The 13,888-nt window shown below is 37.1% G+C and overlaps 1 pseudogene; it reads left to right on the top strand.

Moving 5' to 3' along the window:
- The first annotated feature begins 2,324 nt into the window (after window positions 1-2,324).
- On the top strand, window positions 2,325-10,600 carry LOC119642610 (annotated as a pseudogene).
- The last annotated feature ends 3,288 nt before the right edge of the window (window positions 10,601-13,888 follow it).

Below are 13,888 nucleotides of genomic sequence, written 5' to 3'. Positions count from 1 at the left end.
CTCTTAAAGTAAATTTTAAATTTAAATAAAACAAATAAGAATGAAAAAAAGAAAAAAACGAAAAAAACCATATATACAACTAGCATAGAGCCACACCTACAACCGCTACAGGACCAAATTGCGATTGAACCCCTAAGCCATCGCAAACATGCATGAGCTTGGCAACCGATAATAGTTAACAACAATTCATTATTGACTCATCGTGACATTTTAAGAGTTAGTTAAGTAGGACATAGATAAATTATGCGCATTAAGCAATGTTGCTTTAATAGACTGTAAAGAGCCCGATAATGAGAATAAGCGATAGACATCATTTAGGTTCTTGCAAACAACTCTGAGCGGGTTAAAGAGCTCATAATTATTATACATTGACTAAAATTAACCAAGGTAAAGTGCATAGAGAAGCGGTTGGGGACATTAAAGCTTATTTCACCAACTAATGCAGGCGCGTTAATAGCACCATTTATTACTTTGATTACAAAGCAAACGTCAAAAACAAATCTACCTTTTTCGAGAGACAAGGACAACAGAAGCAACCTATTTTCATAAGGGGGAAGAGAGGCAATCGGATCCCAACCCAAATTCCTAAGAGCAAACAGCAAGAATTGCTTTTGAACAGATTCAGTTGAATCTGTAGGGAGGAGACCATACAACAGAGGCATACTCGAGTATGGATCTAACCAAACACATGTACAGGGATCATGAAGCTCTTAGGACCACCTCTTTATAAAACCAAGCGCGGACCTAGCTTTGCTTAACGTGAGCTCAATGTGCAAGCTAAAACGTAATCTATGGTCAAATAGAACGCCTAAATTTGTGTGTGTCGACGTCCTCCAACTTGCTAATTCTGAGTAATAAATGACTTCCTTCTTGAGAGAGAAAGCTACTTACGTTTATTCAGATTTAGTTTCAGAAGATTCAAAGAGCACCATGCAACCAAATTATTCAAGTCACCTTGAAGCTGATGTGATTGCGATTCAACAGAGAAGGAAGAGAACAATTTCACATCATCAGCATACATTAAGATCTGGCTGGAATTAACCACCGATGGGAGATCATTAATGTATAAACTAAATAAAATGGGACCTAAGTGACTTCCTTGAGGTACGCCAGACATAACGGGGAGTTCATTCGAGGTGATAAAGTTAAACAAAACCCTGAAGGATCTATTGTTCAGGTAAGAGCTTATCCATTTCACTAAATAGAAAAGGAAGCCAGAGGCTTGGAGTTTAAAGATAAGTAAGTTATGGTTAACCGAATCAAATGCTTTGCTTAAATCAGTGTATATTACATCTGCGCAAGAGACATTAGAAAAAGCCTTGGAAATATGACAAGTAAACTCTACCAGATTGGTGACCGTAGAACGCCCTTTCCGCAAGCGATGCTGGTGTGGAGAAATATACGAATTAAAGGCAAATGCCAAATGCTGAGTCACAATTCGCTCAAACAGCTTAGGCAAGACATTTAATTTGGCTATGCCTCTGTAGTTCTCAACAAGTTGTCTACTTCCACTTTTGTGAATAGGACTGCGGAAGGTACTCTTCCAACACAAACACCTAAATTCAAGGGCTGGTTAAAAATCTTTGAGATAACACCATATAACTCAACAGGGCAGGATTTAAATACACAAAATGGAATTCCATCAGGTTCAGACGCACAAATATATTTTAGAGAGCTCAAGCCTTTAAAAAGTACATCTTAAGAAATAATCAAATTAGAAATTGAAACCAAGTTAGTTATAGGATATGGGTAGTTTGCGGATAAATCGGAATTAGCATTCGAAAAGTTTCGACGGAAGTAGTAAGCGAACAGATTTGAGATTTCAAGATCATCCGAGGAACCAGACCCATTAAAAGCAATATGCGAGGGATGTATGGAAATTTTTCTTTTTGAGATAACAAATTTAAAAAAGTATTTAGAGTTAGCGAACGGAGAGGATTTAATGAACTGATGGTATTTGCAATAATAATGGTGATTGAGGGAGTTAAATCGATGCCACGCCACCGAGTAAGGAAAATAGTCAAGAGCAGAGCCACTTTTCGAATATTTTTGGAATAGCGTGTTTTTCTGTTCTTCTAATAAGTTGTTGTTGTGTAATAAAACCAATTGTTTATGCATAACTTTAATCTAAATTGGGTTAAAAAGAAATGGTTAATCATCTCAAAAACAAAGACAAACAAAGTTTTCAAGTAACCGGTTTTCATCTAAAAATTGCATTTTAATGGCCACATCTGGCCTTAGTTTCTCATAAAATTCCTTATACATAAAAACTATTTACAGTTTTTATGTATATCCTCTGCGCACCATCTCCTAAATAGTTGGAAATGCAAGCCAATCAACCATTGGATAATGTTCCTCTTACTCGAAGAGATAAAATTAAAGCTCCGATACAAACGTCCCTTTTAAACGAGTTGCGTTTCCAGGCTGTTAACTTAGAAGGAGCCGATTTACGAAAATTAGATTTTAGGAATATAAACTTCAAGGTATATATAAGCATATGTGCATATACATGCACAAACAATCTATACCTAAAAATGAATTAATTAAATTTTTAGTATGCCTGCACGCAACGGTGTAATCTATTGCACGCGAATCTAAAAATTTCTTTAAGAATTCCAAACGTTAAAAAATAAAACCATTATATCAACTTTTAAACAATCAAACCAATTTAAATCGTTACATATCGGCAAAAGAGAGCATTAAACATTCCACATTACTTCACAAAGACTTTTCAGCGTACAACTGTCTGGCAACTCTGTCGCGGTATAGTCGTATATATATTGTTTCGGCAATTAATATTTTAATTTTTTGTTGAATTTCGTGGCTATTCTGCCTTGTAGTGTGTGAATTTATAATATACTTTGAGAAGAAGGTGAGTGAATTCAAAGTAAAAGAAATATTTTTCCTTTACGCTTTGATACATTTGATTTTTGCAAACAAAAATTTTGAGCTCTGATATAAATCTCTCTTTTTTATTTTTTTTTGTTTTCTCTCTTTTTCTCTGTTATTTTTTTGCTGTTTGGAGTTTGTGTTGCTATTGATCTCTCGTTACAGTGTCAACCTAACAGAGAAGTTTTGCACAAATTGGTTGATAAAATTTTATGTTCAGGATTTTTTTAGTGATTTGTGTGTCTGCTCTTCATAATCCACAACTGTCTTTTTGACAGGACATGGAGTGTTTATATACACCTTGTCGGGCGAAATCAGGCCCGGATTCTGATAGATTCGTTTCTTGTTGGCTCTACGAGCGCTTTGGTCATGCAAAGTGTGCAGGTATTCTCGGCCGTGCTGCTGACGCAGTCGCTGATCCGTCTAAAGGCTTAAGATGGTCACGTCCTGACTGTAGGCAGCGGGACATTGACTTTTATAAACTTTTCACGGAGACCCGTTATGGTTTCTCGGAATTGAGTAGAAATCTCGACTCCTTGTGGGAAAAGTTTGAGCTCATTAAGTCTAGGTTTGATGAGTGTCGCTTTATTGGACACTCATCCTCTACTCGTAGCGTAGCGTGTAGGACGTCACCTCTGGCTGTCTCCAAATCTAATTCGTCGGTACAAGTTACCGCTCCCTCTAACTCTAAAATGAACAGTAATGTTTCCGATATTGCTGAGCCGGTTGGTAGCAAAACAGTTTCAAAGAAACCGGCAAGTCCACCGGTTTTAAGCTACGCTGAAGTGGCAAGGGTATCTCCGCCCAGAGCCGCTACTCACTCTAATCAAGCGCCATCGCCTAAAAGTAATGAAGAGAAAAATAAATCATCCTCTCCTTCTGGCTGTTCGCGTGTGAATGCTGGTCACCAGACTGGGCAAGTCTCACAAGCTGCCGGTACAAGGGCGATAACCCCATCTGTATTTTCCCCAGCTCGAAACTCTCCTACCGTAAACCCCCCTCCTGTTCCAAATAATGACATTTGCTTGACGGCAGTTCCTCCCAGAAAAGCAATATCTGTGTCAAGACTGGCATCTGAAACATCGGTGGATAACATACAAGGTTATCTAGCGACGAAAGTCCCATCAGTCAACTTAAACCGTGTTAGCATCTTCAAAATGGCTCCTTCTCAAGCTAGGCCAATCTCCTCTCTTAAAATATTAGTTCCGACTGAAAACAGTGATATGTTGTTAAACAAATCGCTGTGGCCAGTAGGATCCTTAATTAAGGAATTTATCCCTCGAGATCGTCCCCGTAATACCAAGGCAATAGTCTTGTCGCCTTCAAAAAACTAATTGTTTCTTTATGCCCACTATCTCTCATTTATCAAAATGTTAGGGGCCTAAATTCGAAAATTCGTTCCACTTTTCTAAATTCAGTGAGCACGAAATTTTTCTGTTTGGCCTTTACTGAAACTTGGCTAAAACTCGATCTTCATTCGTCAGAACTTTTTCATAATTCTTGCCAAGTGTTTAGAAATGATCAAGTGAATCGCATTGGTGGTGGTGTATTAAATATCTGCGTCAGTCCCGTCCAATTTAATTGAATTTCCCACTTCTTCTGCCGTTGAATTTATCGCTATTCGTGCGAATATGCCTGATAAACATCTCTTTATAACCTGCTCCTATATTCCTCCAAATTTCGATGTCTCCATATACAGGAAACACGCTTCTCTCATTTGTGAAGGGGCCAAGCGGTCTAGACCCACTGATTTGGTAGTTGCATTGGGTGCCTTCAATTTGCCTGAAGTCACTTGGTGTAGCACTGATAATTCTGGCTGTTTGCCATCATTCTACAATACATTAAATCTAGCTATTGCTGCAGCTGTTCCGATCAAGCATTGTCGACCTCGAAGCAAGTGTCCCCCTTGGTTTAATAAGACAATTAAATATCACAAGAATAGAAAAAACTCGCTATTCAAAAAATATTCGAAAAGTGGCTCTGCGCTCGACTATGTCGCTTACTCCGTGGCGAGGCATAGACTTAACTCCCTGAACCATCATTATTACTGCAGATACTTTCAGTTCATTAAATCCTCTCTGTTTGTAATCCTAAATTCTTCTTTAAATTTGTTAACTCTAAAAGAAAAATTTCCACATATCCCTCTCATGTTTCTTTTAATGGCTCTGGTTCCTCGGATGATTTTGAAATCTCAAATCTATTTGCTGAGTATTTCCGACGAAACTTTTCGATTGCTAATTTCGATTTATCAGCAAACTACCCATATCCTATAACTAACTCGGTTTCAATACCTAACTTGGTTATTTCGGAAGATGATGTTTTTAAAGGGTTGAGTTCTCTAAAATACAGTTGTTCGCCTGGACCTGATGGAATTCCATCATGTGCACTTAAATCTTGCGCTGTCGAGTTATGTGGTGTGATCTCAAAGATTTTTAACATGTCCTTGTATTTAGGTGTTTTCCCTTCATGTTGGAAGAGTAGTTTCCTTATTCCTATCCACAAGAGTGGAAGTAGAAAATTTGTTGAGAACTACAGAGGCATAGCCAAGTTCAGTGTCTTGCCCAAATTGTTCGAGCGTATTGTGACTCAGCATTTGGCCTTTGCCATTAATTCGTATATTTCTCCGCACCAGCACGGCTTTCGTAAAGGGCAAATTACAGTCACCAACTTGTTAGAGTTTACCTGTCATGTTTTCAAGGCTTTCTCTAGCGGCTCTCGCACAGATGTTATTTACACTGATTTAAGCAAAGCATTTGATATGGTTAACAGTAGACTACTTATCTTTAAACTCCAAGCGTCTGGTTTCCCACCCTACTTAGTGAAATGGATAAGCTCTTATCTGCACAAAAGATCCTTCAGGGTTTTGTTTAACTCCATCACCTCGGATGAATTCCCCGTTACGTCTGGCGTACCTCAAGGAAGTCACTTAGGTCCTATTTTATTTAGTTTATACATTAACGATCTCCCATCGGTGGTTAATTCCAGCCAGCTAAATCTGAGTAAATGTAAGAAGCTTTCATTCCCAAGAAGAAAGTCATTCATTACTCAGTATTTCATAGATTCGCATAAGTTGGAGGACGTCGATTCGATTACAGATTTAGGCGTTCTATTTGACCATAGGTTACGTTTTAACTTGCATATTGAGCTCTCGATTACCAAAGCTACGTCCACGCTTGGTTTTATAAAAAGGTGGTCCAAAGAGCTTGATGATTCCTACATTACAAAAAGGCTGTACATGTGTTTGGTTAGACCCATACTCGAGTATGCCTCAGTTGTGTGGTCTCCTTCATATAGGTGCTACGTAGATTCAATCGAATCTGTTCAAAAGCAATTCTTGCTGTTTGCAATTTGTTTGAAATTTGGGTTGGGGTCCGATTGCCTCTCTTCCTCCCTATGAAAATAGGTTGCTTCTGCTGTCCCTACCGTCTCTTGAGAAACGTAGATTTGTTCTTGGCGTTTCCTTTCTAATTAAAGTAATAAATGGTGCTATTGACTGGCCTTCATTACTTGGTGAAATAAGCTTTAATGTCCCTAACCGCTTCTCCAGGCACTTTATCTTGGTTAAGCTTAATCAGTGTAAATTTAATTATGAGTTGTTCAATCCGCTCAGAGTCGTTTGCAAGAACCTAAATGACGTCTACCACTTATTTTCGTTATCGGACTCTTTAAAGTCCATTAAAGCAACATTGCTTAATACCCGCGATTTACCTATATTTAAACTAGCTTTTATCCTTAAAAAGTCGTTACGTTTCGAAAGTGAATTATTGTCAATTTATTATCGGTTGCCAGGCTTATGCATGTTTGCGATGGCTTAGGGGTTCATTTGCAATTTGGTCCTGTACCGGTTGTAAGTGTGCTTCTATGCTAATAGTGTACATGCTTTTTTTCTTTTTTCTTTTTCTTTTTTTTTCTTCTTATTTGTTTTATTATGCTTATACTCAATTTTATTGTTAATTAATATAAGTTTTGCATTAAGAGCCAATTGAACTCGACTGTTATTTGTTTAGTTGAGTTTCTAGTATAAGTGGAATAAATAAAATAAATAAATAATTAAACTCTGTATGGTTTGATAAAATCGGTATACAATATGGTTTACACTTGGGCCCAAGCATGTTAGTGTTCAACAAATCATCAAAACGCTTGCAAACTTGCGACTTCCAACCAGCAATCTGAGCTCTCTACCATAAATTGTGTAGGGCAAATGTAGAATGTTATCCACATCTCCTTTACTACCTTTTACATGCCGTAGATTGCGACACCTTATAGGAAAAATATGATAAAATTTTCAATTTCTTTTTTTATGTTTAAACCTTATGGCCGGAGTATAGAAATTTTGAAAGTTGATTTATGTAATTAGGGTAAACCTCTATGTGCATGTGCGGCATTTGCGCTAACGTTAAAGCGCTTTACATGCTCCGCAACAGTCATCAAATCGAGTTTTCTCCTAATAACAACACATTCGACTTTTTGGGACACTTTCAACGCTTCTTCACAGCAAAAATAAGAAATTGAAAAACAAAACCAGGACAGTAGTTCACAAAAGGGTTCTAAAGTCAAGTATATTCACAGCTTACATATCTATCAACCCGAAACTAATTAATTTGCCAATTCCGACACTTCCGACATTCCGACCTTATACTTTTTCGAGTGAAGGTATATGTATGTATGTACAAAAATACATGTCTTCATATATGCATAAATACTTTACAAGCGGAACATTACCGTTTTGAAGGTATCAGTTACCTATTGGAAGCAAATATTTCATTTTTTCCTTTTTTTTCAGAAATTGGTTTAAAGAAATTGAAGTTTCGCGTTATAAGAACAGAGAGCCTCAATTACGAAATGCGATAGCGGCAGCGGTATTCATGGGCAATACGATTCCGGCAGATATTGTTTTTGCAATGGTCGGCTACTATAATATACTGCAGTTAGTCGCTGCTATTTGGTATCCTTTGGCGGTATCTTTTGGTGCTGAAGCCCTAGTCTCTTTAAGACGTATACAAGCATTTTTACAACAAGACGACTGGGAGGATAGAACTCGCGGAATTACCTATAAGATGGATCGTATGAGTAGTAGGGCTAATGTTAAAGCTGTGGTTATTCAGGAAGCTACTGCGAAATGGAATGCTAGCAAAGTAAAGCTTACCCTCGACAAGATTGAACTTTCAATACCTAAGGGAAACTATGCGCCATTGCGGGCCCTGTAAGTGCTGAAAAGGTACTTTTGTATGATGTTATAATTCTCTCTTTTCAATGTATTTTTACTTATTACGTACAGAGTTCTATTATGCAACTTGTACTGGGCGAATTACGTTTAACAGATGGTAGAGTTATTATTAATGAATCCATTTCATATGCTGCTCAAGAGCCTTGGCTGTTCTCAGGTACGCTGCGGAATAATATCTTATTTGATGAAGAATATACTAAAGTACGTTCTCTTGAAACAATGCTCTGCTTTTACAGCGGATTTCGAGCAATTGCCATACGGTGATAAAACAATTGTAGGTGAACGTGGTGCGTCTCTATCGGGAGGACAAAGAGCTCGCATTAGTTTGGCATGGGCCATTTATAAACCGGCCTCGATTTACCTTTTAGATGATCCTCTTAGTGCAGTTGATGCCCACGTCGGCCGCCATCTGTTCGAAGAGGGTATTGGACCAAGAAGTTGTTTAGCTCAGCAGAATGTTACTCGCATTCTTATTACACATCAAGTGCACTTTCTCAATGAAGTGGATTGGATAGTTATTATTGAAAACGGCCGTATATCCCGTCAGGGCACATATGAGGAACTGGTCATAAGTGAATTAGACTTCGCCAAGCTGCTAGAGCGTCCCAAAAGAGAAAACAGCAAAAGTAAAAGCACCACTTCCAATTCGGAAGAATATTCGAATAAAGAAGCAGAAGATATTCTCTATATAGATGGAGTGCGTGAAAATGGCTACCAACCATTAAGAAGAGCAAGTTCAAATGAAGGATCTCAGTCAAGGAATTCAGTTAGTATCTAAAAATGTTTAAGAAAATCATGTTTAAAGAATAAGCCTATATGTTCACTACTGTTCTAGGAAAATGCAGACAGAAAGGCAAGCTGGTGGCGGCGTTAGTTTACGAGTTTGGAATGCATACTTTAAAGCCGGTAGCACGTTCGTGGGCTTATCTTTCATGGTTTTCGTTATGTTGCTATTACAAATTGTGTGTAGCGGCTCAGACTATTTTGTAAATATATGGACGCAACAGGAGTATCTGCGTTCTATCAATGAAACAACTTTCTTAACAACCTACGAATACTTAGATATTTATGGCGCTTTAATCGTCGGTGTAGTGATTGTGGGTATTGTGAAAAAACGCTCGGTTCTTCAAAGTGTGCATGCATGCCTTTAAAATATTCCACGATCGTACGTTTTATTCCATTCTGCATGCAGTCATGAAATTTTTTGATTCCAATCCTTCTGGCCGCATACTAAATCGTTTCTCTAAAGACATGGGTGCAATTGACCAGTTTTTACCCAAAGCTATGATGGACTTTATACAAATAGCTTTGGTCATTTTAAGTTGCATGAATAGCAGGGCATGTAAATTTAAAGGATAATTCGATAAGCTTTCGTTCGACAGGTTTGTCAGTGTGACTTTTAGGAATTTTATTCGTGGTTTTTAGGACCAATGTTTTTAGATGGAAACCAGGGATTCTGGCTGCCAAATCTACAACCTCATACTGATCTTAAAAGGAAGAAGAATTCAACAGTGGTATTAGCAACCATAAGTAGTCATGACTTTATATATGCCATTGAACACAAAGAAAATTACAACGAACATTATACTACCGTCTACGTTTTACATGTATTTCCACTGGTAAGAATCTTGTAAGGGCTTGCCGAAACCCTGAAGAGGTTTATTCAGCACTTGCAGTCATTGTAATGGTATCCAAGGCACTGACTTCCAAAATGAGATCAAAAAACTGAAAAGCCATCAAGAAGTTGGAAGGCAAAATTTCATCTGCAGTTTTTCTTCCTTTAGTAATGACAAGGAAACCATAACAATAGAAGGCCGATGCATAGCGGCAAATTCTCCTTCCGTATAATAACTTCCTAGCAAAATTATTACGACAGGCCTCACAACGAAATCAAACACTGCAGTGCACAAGCATTATTAGGAATAATAAAGCAAAAATTCTGACCGATAAAAGGAAAGGTCACTGCAAGATCGAGAGTACACAAACGCGTACATTGCAGCAAACTTCGGGTCAAATTATGTCAACAAATTATTGGCAAGACAAGAAGGAAGATAGGCGTTGAACACTTTGGTCGTGGATACATTAATTTGTTGTTTTGCTACAAAGGCAATTCATGTCGAACTTGTGAATAATCTATCTATCTTCATAGGACATTAATATATTTCATCACACGTAGTGACAATGCAACAAGTTTTATCGGCACTAGCAAAGAATGATTACAGCTCTCCGACTTTATTTTCTTTAAAAACGGAAATGAATCAATCGTTTCAACATGTAGCTCGCACGAAACACAATTTCATTTTATTCCGCCTTGGGCTCCCCATTTTGCAGAACTGTGGGAAGCGGTAATAAACTAAGCAAAATCCGAAATGTTAGCCCAGCGTCGCTAACGCGTCCAAATTGGAAACGACAACTATGGAAATAGAAGCCAAATTGGATTCTCGTCCCTTGACATCTAAATCTAACGATCGTTGTCCGCATTAACCCCAGCACATTTATTAATTGCTCAAGCTCCCACAGAGCAATAGTGATAGAGAGCTCGAATCTCAATTGAACCATGAATTTTCGAAACAATGGTCTAATGAATATTTACAGGAAATGACAGGAATCCATCTCCTAACCAGGAGACATGGTAATAACCAATAATAATAATCAAACAACGCAACATACCTATCACGAAGTGGGTAGAACGAAAAAAAAGTGCTTTTCCTGGATATAACTGATCCACACGTGTTGCTGAGATGAAAACAGCATCTGCAACTGTTAAACCGTTTGGTAAATCTTCCTATTAAAAACAATCGGGAACCTGATCGAAAAGAAGTTCAATCATGTTCAGAAGAAAATGTAAATCAACATAATGAGAGTGAAACCAAAAGAAAAAAATTGGTAAGTGACAATCTATGCCCGACATTAATGCACCTGACAGCACTGCTGCTGACACTTCCAATTTCTCTGGGAACCCAAATCAATGATTATAAGTTTCAATGCAAACTCGGAATCTATTTTGAAAAAATTGGCTCAACGCCTATAACCATGGAAACCTATCAGTACACTATGATCTTTCAGCGTACTGGAAGCAATGGCATTTGTAAGCAATGGAATCAATTCTCTGAAACAACTTTGCACAAAAACATCAAGCTCCAATATAATAAATCATCTTCAATATTTCGATGCTGACTTGAGTCGAAAAAGTCGGCTGTTGTATAAACCAGTAAAAGAAGCGATATTGATTTCGTTGGAAACATCGCACATTCGTTATTTGGTGTTCTTGATTCTGTAGACGCTGAACTATATCACCAATAATTACGAAGCTACAAGAAATCGATTCCCTCGAAAAAACTAAAATTCAGTCGTCAACTTCGCGATAAGCTCTGCCATCGACCAAACTATACTTTGGTCATGTTCATCAGATGTTTAATGATGAGTTACATCAAATCAAATTACCTCAACTCTTCAATGTAGGCATTATGCATCTTTCAGTCATTGCCAACTTGCAGACATAATTTTTTTGAATGCTTTGATCGATGCTCACGGAAAAACGGAGCCTTTTTTGGTAACAGCAACACAATTGGAGACTAAAATAACTTAAACAAGTTAAAATTCTTATGCCTCAATCTTTAGAATTGTCTGCACCTGAAGGTGATCTCTTGGAGTTATGCAAATTGATGAGAATAAACGGAGAAATTTTTCTTAGTATTTAACTCACGTAGTATTCACCATAACACTGCCATTAACAGATCATGAAGAATTTAAGATATGTGATCTAACTCCTCTTCCGAACCACATAATCAACACTACAGCAGTCATAGAAACATGCAGCTCTATGCTACCCATTAACATTAATCGAGGACAATTGTTTTTTAGTTTCATCATTCCATTTCGAAGCTTGTGATATCGTTAGCCGGGATAAATTCATATCCCGTAATCTGCAACTGGAACAGAACTTTAATGCAGTGAAATCAACATGTTTAACAATAACAGCCATTGTATTAATGCCGCATACTCCGCCTTAATCATCAGTCTGCTACTGACAATGAATCATCTCCCGTAGAAACTTGTTACGTAAGAAATCTAGAATTGTTCAAACAGCTGGTACACCACTACTTGGGTTATCCAATTGATGTAACCAACAACGTAACTACGAACCTAAACCTGCAACTCCTTCTGCAGTGAATTTTACAATTTATATCGAAAATAACCAAGTTAAACAGTTGACTTCTCAACGTAAGGGGGAATGTTTAGGTTTTAAATATACTGTAGTGTGATCGCATACCATTGTTATGCATCCACTTTAAAGTATGATAGAATTATGCAAAATCAGCATTATGTCACACTTCAACTGGCTGAGAATTGTATTTCGTAATGCAATACGACGCTAGGCGCCCTAATTAATTAAAATAACCCGGCAACATTTTATGTTTATGTTAGCAATAAGGTATTTTGTAAAATTTAGGTAATTCAATTGTTATAATTTAACACTTCATCATAGCGTTTTATTCGCTAAACCAAAAAAGGCTTTTCATCCGCCTAAATAAATTAGCTAGGGACTACTTCTAGCCGATCTCAGTGTTGGCACCAAAAAACTAAACAGACTAGGCGGAGAGAAGCCGAGCAGATTAGTAATTCATTTCAGACTCTTGTAGAAAGATTTGTGGGGAATCTTCAATCCACACAACCAACCTAATTTTATTACAATACCATCTCTTATTATTTTATATATACCTAAGTTTTCTACCGCATCTTTTTATTATATGTTAACTATTTTTAATTATTTCACGAATAATTTCGCATGCCACTTTAATTATTAAATGTCTTTTGTCTACCATCCTGAGTTTCCACTAAGCTAATTTGCATTTCATTAATTTACCTAAAATAATTCTACTATGCTTTAGATTTATTTTTATTTAAACGTAGCAATAAAGGTTTGACACGTTGTCAGTTTTACGCTATTTGTCTTTCCGCCTTTTTTATTGCTAAAACTTTCAATTACAAACGCTGAAAGGTTTCCTCTAACACAATTAGTACCTCTAGGTGTCATTTTCAAATTGCGATTTTTTTACGTTTGCACAAGAGGTGCGAAAAACTCTCTGTCAAAGTTGTCAAAACAGGCATCACTAAATTCCTCACGCTTTACGTTAATATTGGTTGTTTAGAGCTGTATTTGTAAAAGAAAGCAGCCATAAGTTGGAAATAATATAAATTCTGAACAAAATTGTCTGAAACGTGATAACGCTGTAAAAAATTCTTTAAAATTATTAATTGCACGAAAATATATAATGAAGTGCTAATTCCTGACATCTAAAATTTTTTCGAGACTCCCTATTAAGTCTCACATCGACAAACTAAAATTTTTAATTGAAAAATTTTCTCATTTATTGTTACCTGAGAGTGCAAAATTACTCTCAGAGGTTGCAAAAATAATACACATGCAAGAGCTTCTTCTTGGTGTCGTAATAAAAGTCTGACTGCTAACTTTCGAATATTCTGACAAAAATAGGTTTTTCTTAATGAAGATCCAAACATTTTCGAGAATTCGCCTTGATCATACAATTGCAACTCACCAATGGATCTTGAAGAAGTCTTCCTCCCCAATCTGCAGTTGTGGACAAACTCTCACCATAAAGCACATTCTCTGCGACTGCCTTAACTTTTGCTTGGCTAGAAGTATTGAATTTGGAACGAATATCAATTCAATATATTACTTTTTTAATACTACTAAGCTCATTATCTAATATCCATTTATTTAAATTAGAGCCGATAGCCTGTGTTGCT

This window comes from Glossina fuscipes, unplaced genomic scaffold, assembly GCF_014805625.2.
Source record: "Glossina fuscipes isolate IAEA_lab_2018 unplaced genomic scaffold, Yale_Gfus_2 237, whole genome shotgun sequence".
NCBI lineage: Eukaryota > Metazoa > Arthropoda > Insecta > Diptera > Glossinidae > Glossina > Glossina fuscipes.
The sequence above is the reverse complement of the archived record's forward strand: the minus strand, read 5'-3'. Positions and strand labels throughout refer to the sequence as shown.